The sequence below is a fragment of the Bos grunniens genome, chromosome 23 (assembly GCF_055505025.1).
Source record: "Bos grunniens cultivar Pamir isolate PY7600 chromosome 23, Bosgru_T2T1.0, whole genome shotgun sequence".
In the NCBI taxonomy this organism is placed as follows: domain Eukaryota; kingdom Metazoa; phylum Chordata; class Mammalia; order Artiodactyla; family Bovidae; genus Bos; species Bos grunniens.
In genome coordinates, this window is record NC_141187.1 from 53552771 (window position 1) to 53560156 (window position 7386).

The following is a 7386-nucleotide window of genomic DNA, read 5'->3' on the forward strand; positions in this document are numbered from 1 at the left end:
AAGATCAAAGAACATCAATATTTTGTTCTTACTATAAATTTCTCTTTCACAATTATTGAATGTCCTGAAAAAGACAAGTGTGTACAGGGTGTCTTGAGTCAGTGTCCTCCACGTTTACTCTCTCTGCATGTTTTATGAACTGTACCCCACTGAGAAAGGAAGATGTGGATGGAGAGATGATAGATACTTAGTTACATAGACAGATACACAGAGGGTAGATGCAGCCTGACACAAGGCGCCAAGAGTAACCAAGCCAGCAGCTCAGTCTCCACAGTGGCTTCAGTTCTGCTCCCCTCCTCGTCCTCGAGTGCCCCCAACCCCGTGACACCAAGTCTCTTCCTGAAGTAATTATCGTCATGGATTTTGCTGCCATCATTGATGTTTCTCATACGCATTCACCCTGGAGCAGGTTCTTCAGGCCTGTGTAACTCGACACATGCGACATCAGCCTGTTTGTATTTTTCTGTAACTCTGTAACTCTTTGCTCCACCATCCACACAGTTAGCTGTGCTTTATTCTTTCTCACTGCTGTTCCGCATCTAAGGCTATAAATACCCAAAAGTGTATTTGTCCATTTTCTATACAGGTTTGGGTTGTTGTTTCCAGTTTGGGATCTTTACAAAGAATATTACCATGACTGCTTTTTAAATCGTCTCCTGGAGCTCACATACACGGTTTTATCTGAGATAAATATTTAGAAACAGAATGGCTAAGTTGCAAAGTCGCAGCTGCGCTCTGGAAGACCGTTTACACTCTGACCAGCGGTGTGCAAGTGTGTTAGACTTTCCGTTGTCCACAGCTCACCAATTCTTCAGCCTCTCTGTGGGGAGCCTGTGGGGGGCTGGGAGCTGAGGCTTGCCCCCTGTGCTTCCAGACGGCCACCTGTAACCCAGTCTGTCGATCCACTCAACTGATTTATTTTTTCCTATGGAGTCAGGTACCCACCTCACGAGAGAGAAAATACAGAAATGAATTTAAGACAGAAGAAGGGGTCAAGAATTGGGTGCAAGGGGCAGATTCAGATTCCTGGTCGCTGTATTTTCAGGGGTCTTATTTCATTAACTTGGAGGGCTCCTAAAAGAGCCCCCTTCCAGCTCTGAATGTTTAAATGTCATAACTCTATTTTACAAAGGAGGAGAGAGGTTTATTTTTGACAAGCTGTGAAACTTATTAAGGTTCTGAAAACTTCTTACCACAAAGTCCTTTGATTCAAACTGTGAAGTCTTACTTCCAACTACTGGTTTGAAAATAATGATAATAATTTTTCCTTGAACTTGGCTACAGACTCAAATTAAAACTTGCTCTCAGCAGGGGCTCAGTCACTGACCGTTATTGACTATGGAAACAAACACAGGCTCCGGGGCGGGAGACCCAGGCGGCAGCAGAGGGCCCGGTGTGTGAAAGCTGAGGCTTCAGCTCTGAAATCCTCAGTCCTTTTGAACAGGGGCCTGAGTGTTCATCCTGCTCTGGGCCAGGAGATGCTGTAGCTGTGCTGAGTGCTTTGTTGTGCTGAGTGCTCTGTGTGTCAAGTCGCCTTTACACCAAGTTCTTCAGCAATGCATGGTCACGAGAGGACCCAGAGGTACAACATTTCTAAGACAATGTGATTGATATCTAGGGGTTTCGTTGTTGCTTCTCTCTCTTTCTGAAATTGCAGTCTACAAGCAGAAACAATTCTTTGCATTTGGGAAGATTTGTAGTTCATCCATCTCCACCCCAGAGAAAGCATGAATTTCCTTTTGTCTGTTACTAAAAACATGTGCTGTTCGCAGAAAACAGTGACCCCTCCATACCTCCTACCTTCCAGGAGGGAAGAGGGGAGCCCACACATGCACACACACACCCACACAAATATGTATACACACGCACACACACGCACGCACACCTAGAGCTTTCTATCCGCAGCATACTTGGGAGGTTTAATGGTGTCGTCAGTATCTGATGGACAGTTTATAGAAAGCAGGATCTCATTACCTCTTTTATAGAGCATTAAACATTTTTTTAAAAATCTTGCCTCAGTGCTGCATACACTGGGCAAGAAATCCCCGAATTTCTGAATTTGTTTCTGCTCCGTTTAACACAACCCATTAAATACAATTTCTTAAAAGCTGACGTCACTGTGCTTTGACTCGAAATTAAAAGAACCCCGTAATTCTTTTGATTTTGTTAATAGTCCAAAAATAAATATTTGACTCATAAAGGTTAGGGAAAATTCATTCCTGTTTACTGCCCCGCACATGTCCAACTCTGTCAGCCAAGCAGCTGTGTCTGCCCCCGGGCCCTCGGCAACTGTGAGCCCAGACCCGCCCACAGGGCGTTGAAAGCGCTTACAGACCAGGCGTTCACAGGGACAGGTGCCCTGCACGAGGCTAGCACCACGAAGCGGCTGAAATTGCTTTCGGGGGATGAAACAAGAGGGACGCCAGCAACTCAACAATCGTCACCTCTTTATGAGTTGGCTTTGCCTGGCGGCAGGCAGCCTGACCCTCTGCTCCCACCCTGGGCCCACCCCCACCCGGGTGCTGGCTGGTCAGACTCCGGCGCAGCGGTCCTGGGTCTGGCCCGACCCCTGTGGCGTCTCTCCTGGCCTTGTTCCTGGGAGGGACACGGAGGGCCAGAGAGCTTCCTAACGTCCTGCACCCAGACTCCCTAGGGGTTACACCTCATCTCACTGCCTGCACCTTCTGTGTGCGTGTGCATGTGTGTGCGTGTGTGTGCATGTATGTGCACATGTGCGTGTGCGTGTGTGTGCGTGTGTGCTCCTGGACCACACCGCGGTGAGCCTCACATAGGATGCTCCAGTGCTCATGACTTGACTCTGTTTTTCCTACAAACGGTGTCATTTTTCCATGTAAACACAACACAACCATCAACATCAAGGAATCCCACTGACCCAACGGTGCCATCAACCCTCAAGTCCGCCTTGAGCTTCACCGACTACACCCCCTGCCCGACAGGGGTGCAAGACCCGTCCTCACAGGCGCGGGGCTGCCTGTGGATTCAGAGTGCTGGCCCTTCAGCCACAGCCGCTTCTCAGCCTCTCTCCGTCTTTCACAAACAGCCGCTTCTCAGCCTCTCTCCGTCTTTCACAAACAGCCGCTTCTCAGCCTCTCTCCGTCTCTCACAATCTTGACACGTTTGAAAAGTCCAGGCCTTTATTTGGAAAAAACGCTCCTTGACTTGGGTTTGGCTGGTGTCCGTCCTCTGTGTGTTCAGGCGGTGCTGTCCCCTGTTTCCAGGGGCCCCGGCCTTGCTGCGGACGGTACTTTACTCCCAGTGAGGACGGCACCTGCCGGGTTTCTCCGCTGGACACCTAGTGAAGAAGGCTGCTGACTGGTTGATGAGTCATCGGTGGGAGCTTGGAGGGAAATGCTCAGGCCAGCTCCCGTCTCTTCTCTCATTCATTTCAGTATAAATTCATGCTCCAAACAGTCGTTGGGTGTCTCCATGCATGAACGTCCCACTGGGCAAGGTCCATGTGGCACCCATGACCTCAGTGAGGCCATCACCCACCGAACCCGCAGCTGAGCAGCATGTGGCTGGAGCGGCCCAGCCACCCGGGTGTGGCGGGGGGCGGCGGGGTGGACCGGTGACAGGCAGGCTGGGCTCCCACATGCATGACGCTGCGGCAGAGAAGGCAGATGGGCAGCGAAGAGCAGGGTACAGATTCTGGGTGACGGCCTGCGGGAGCCAGGCTGGAGAGACAGAGCAGGAAGGGGAGCGAGTGGGAGGCGACAGAGGCTGCTCTGCCAGAACCTGGACCCCGCAGACTGAAGCTGCCAGCTCAGCCTTCAGCACGCCCCCGAGCGAGGGGAGGGAGACGCAGAGGGGCGTGGGTAGGAAGAAACGCTGGCTCCCCCTGCTCCTGTCCACCCATCTCCCATCTGCTCTGGGAGCCCGAGGACCCCCAGCCTGGAGAGCAGCCCCCACAGGGCCCAGGGCGGCAGGGGCCTGAGCGAAGCTCGAGGCAGAGGCCACGTTCTTCCTGAGCCGTGAGGCCCTGGTGCTCGGGATTGGGGGGGATGCTGACAATCCTCAGAGCAGGGGGGAGGACGGGGGACCAGACCAGATCACATCACTGCGCTCTCTGCCAGGACCTACATTAGAGCAAAATAATACCAGATTCGGGCAACGCCGGGCGTCCAAGTGCTTTATTCAGACAATTCAGCATAAACACCTCTAAACATCTTTGCAGAAAATTCAGAAATCTGGTCTCACAGAAACATTTTCTGCAGACTCCTGACCCTCAAAGTGGCTGTATGAGGAGTGAAGCGGGAGCAGCCAAGATGTTCCTGGCCCCCCAGGGACCCTGCAGGCCCCCGTGGGCTCAGAGCTACCTTCCAGGAGACCCAGCGCTGAGCAGAGGGCTGGTGCTTCACATAGTCGTGGCTCCACAGCTGTCTACCTGCACCCCCAGACTCCCTGCATGAAAGGGCAGGTCGGGAACCAGAGCCTACTCCACGCCTCCACTCGCCAGCACGGGGAGCAGCTGGCGGACCACCCACCAGCACTCCTGCCCCCAGCCCCACTCGGCAGGCATGGTCACTGGAAAGTGGAGCACTCCTTTTTGTTGAGTAAATTGACCGCTTTTGAATGGTTTTCATTAGAGTAAGAAGGCATTTTGATTAAAGCATTTGCTGTATCTCATGTAAAAAAAAAATCATAAAGTCCCGGGATTCACAAGGATAAAGTCCCGGATCCACAAGGGTCACAATGCTCTGTGTTTATGAACTGCTTTCCAAGCCCCTCACCAACTTTGCTTTATTAATAAATAATATCGCCACGTCCCCGGGAGCGGGAAGAAGGAAACATTACTGTCTTTATGGTTGATCATTGCCAAGTGCAGGGACCACGTGGGATGAACAGGGAACCGCCACGACCTGGACCGGGAGGCAGCACCTCGCACGTCCGTGTCTCCCCCGACCCCAGGCCTGTGTGCCCCCGCCCTGTGCTGAGGCTGCTCTGGGCCTGCGGAGGGGCCTGGCAGGGGGCGCTGGCGGGGGCAAGACTGCACTGGGCGGGTGACCCTGATGGAGGCGGTGCTGATGGGGTGAGGGACAGACGCCACGAGCCTGAAACGCCCTCAGGAATGCGTCCGAGGCTTGTCTGGTGCCAAGGTCCTCAAACCTCCCATCTTCCCAGTCTCATCACATGTGTCTGACATCCACCTGAGCCAACTGAGCAGCGCCGGGTAGGACGACAGTGACCACCGGACACGTTTGGTCCGACAGTCCTGTCTCTGAACTCACCACCTGCTGCACTGCATGGCCAAGAAGCAGGAAGCACCTGGCGCGGGGCTTGGGTCTCTTCCCCACGGCTGACTGCTTCCTGCCTGGCCCGCACCTGTGGGCGTGTGGTCGGGGACGCTGGCTTCGGGCCGGCAGGAGGGGCCCGTCCACACCTGCGGCTAAGGGGCAGGTTTGGGCCAGGGCCTCAGGGCCACACGGGGGTGCGGGGGGCTGGGCTGTGCTGCAGGCGTGGAACCCCGGCCCATCTGGAACATGCCGCCCCCTCCCTGCGACTGGCTCCTCTGGCTTCCATGGCTCGGTGGCCACCCCATCCAGCGAGGGGACCGTCAGACGGTCTGAGAGCGCCCCGTCCACGCCGGGAGCTGAGGCAGGGAGGAGCCCGCTGCCCAAGGCAGGTTCCTGTGAAAACATCACAGGCTTTTCATAGCTTTTCTTTCCTATGAAATTTCTTTCTTCTCATTTCTGTTAACTTTGCTAGTTAAACTGTCAGGCCAGTTTTGAAAGGGAATAAAATCTTAGTCCCTCCTCCCATCCTGAAGCCAAAATCTATTTTGGTTCGTATAAAAATGATCAAATTACAGCTTTTGGCATGTTCCTTAACGAGGGAAAAAATAACTTGGATTAACTGGTGGCAATAAACTAAATATTTCAATTAAATTCTAACATAAGTAAAAATATCAATCATACCAGCCTACGTCTCAACCAGCCTTAACCCTTCAAACAGTGTGTGTGACCCTCAGAGCAGCTGCTGCAGCTTCTATTAGGAAAATGAGACTTGAGGCAATAAAGGGAGTTGCTGGAGGGACCCCGAGAAACGGCACGTGTCTTGGTCAAACCAGCCCCAGGCAAGGCTGGACTTGCGGTAACCAGACACTTCTACCAAGGGGGGAGAAAGGCGTCCTTCCCCAGGTCCTGACCCTCAGCCCCAGCCCCAAAGGGCTCCTGGGCCCCACAGGTTGGGGAGCCATTTGAGTGGAGGCTGAAAATGCCCCCCAGAGCCCCCAGTCCACGAGACGAGAGGCTGACCCACAGCATTCTGGCTGCTGCCCTGGGGACCAGGTGTGCCGTCCACTCACAGCCCATCAACACACACTCCGGAGAGGGGGACCCTCCCCCAAGTCTGGCGCTTCAGCCACAAACCTCCAGGGGCTTCGGAGGGCCCACAGTCTGCAAGGACGACTGAAGTCCACCCTGACCTCAGGGTGTTCGTTGGTTCTGATGCGTCATTCCAGTGCCACCTGTTCGGGGCCCCGGCAGGCGCGGGGATCCCCTGGCCCAGGAAAGGGAGGAGATGCAGGCATAAGGTGTGGCCCCTGCTGACCAGAGCCCAGGGGCCTGAGCGGGTGACCGTGTGCGCGTGGGGAGGGGCACCTCCACACAGCACAAAATAAGCCCCAGAGCCAGTGACGTGATCTGTTTAAACTGCGGGATAAAGGGTCTGGCTGATGCTAAGACCGCATTAGTTTACAGAGACCATTCATTTCAGATTACTTCCATTAAAACTGATTTTGGTTTTCATACCAAAAAAGAGGGGAGGAATTTTGATGTACCTATATGATGCTGAAGGCATTTCCTTCAAGTAATTTCATAATAAACTCAGTTTGCTTCCAGTTCCCATTCCCAGCCAATGGCGTTTTCTCCTCTGACATAGAAAACTAACTTCCTCATGAGTGTCCATGGAGTGGCGATCACTGTCCTTCAGAGCTGAGTTCAAGTTCCTTCCAACCTGGGAAGAGTCCTGTGGGCTGAACCGGCAGGAAATTTCACCCAAGTTCCTGGTCCACAAAGTGTATCTTTAAAAATACACATTTCTGGCAAACCTTCCCTAAGGCAGTCCGCACTGAAGTTTCTTCTGGAGGTTCTTTCAGGGGCATTAGAGGGGCCCACCTGGGCCAGGGACTGCAGGGCACGAACTGTCTGGAGCCCGTTTCTCAGATGGACATCCTGTGAGTCACAGGACAGGTCACAGGGCAGCCCTGTGCACATCCAGGACGAGCGACCTCGCCCTCTGCACCCCACAGCCCCTTGCCTCCAGGTCCAGGTCTGAGGAATCGCCAGCAGGTGCATGGGGGCTGCAAGGGTCGAGCAGACCACCGTGAGTGTCCCCGAGCTTGCGGAGGAGATGCTGCCCGTTTCA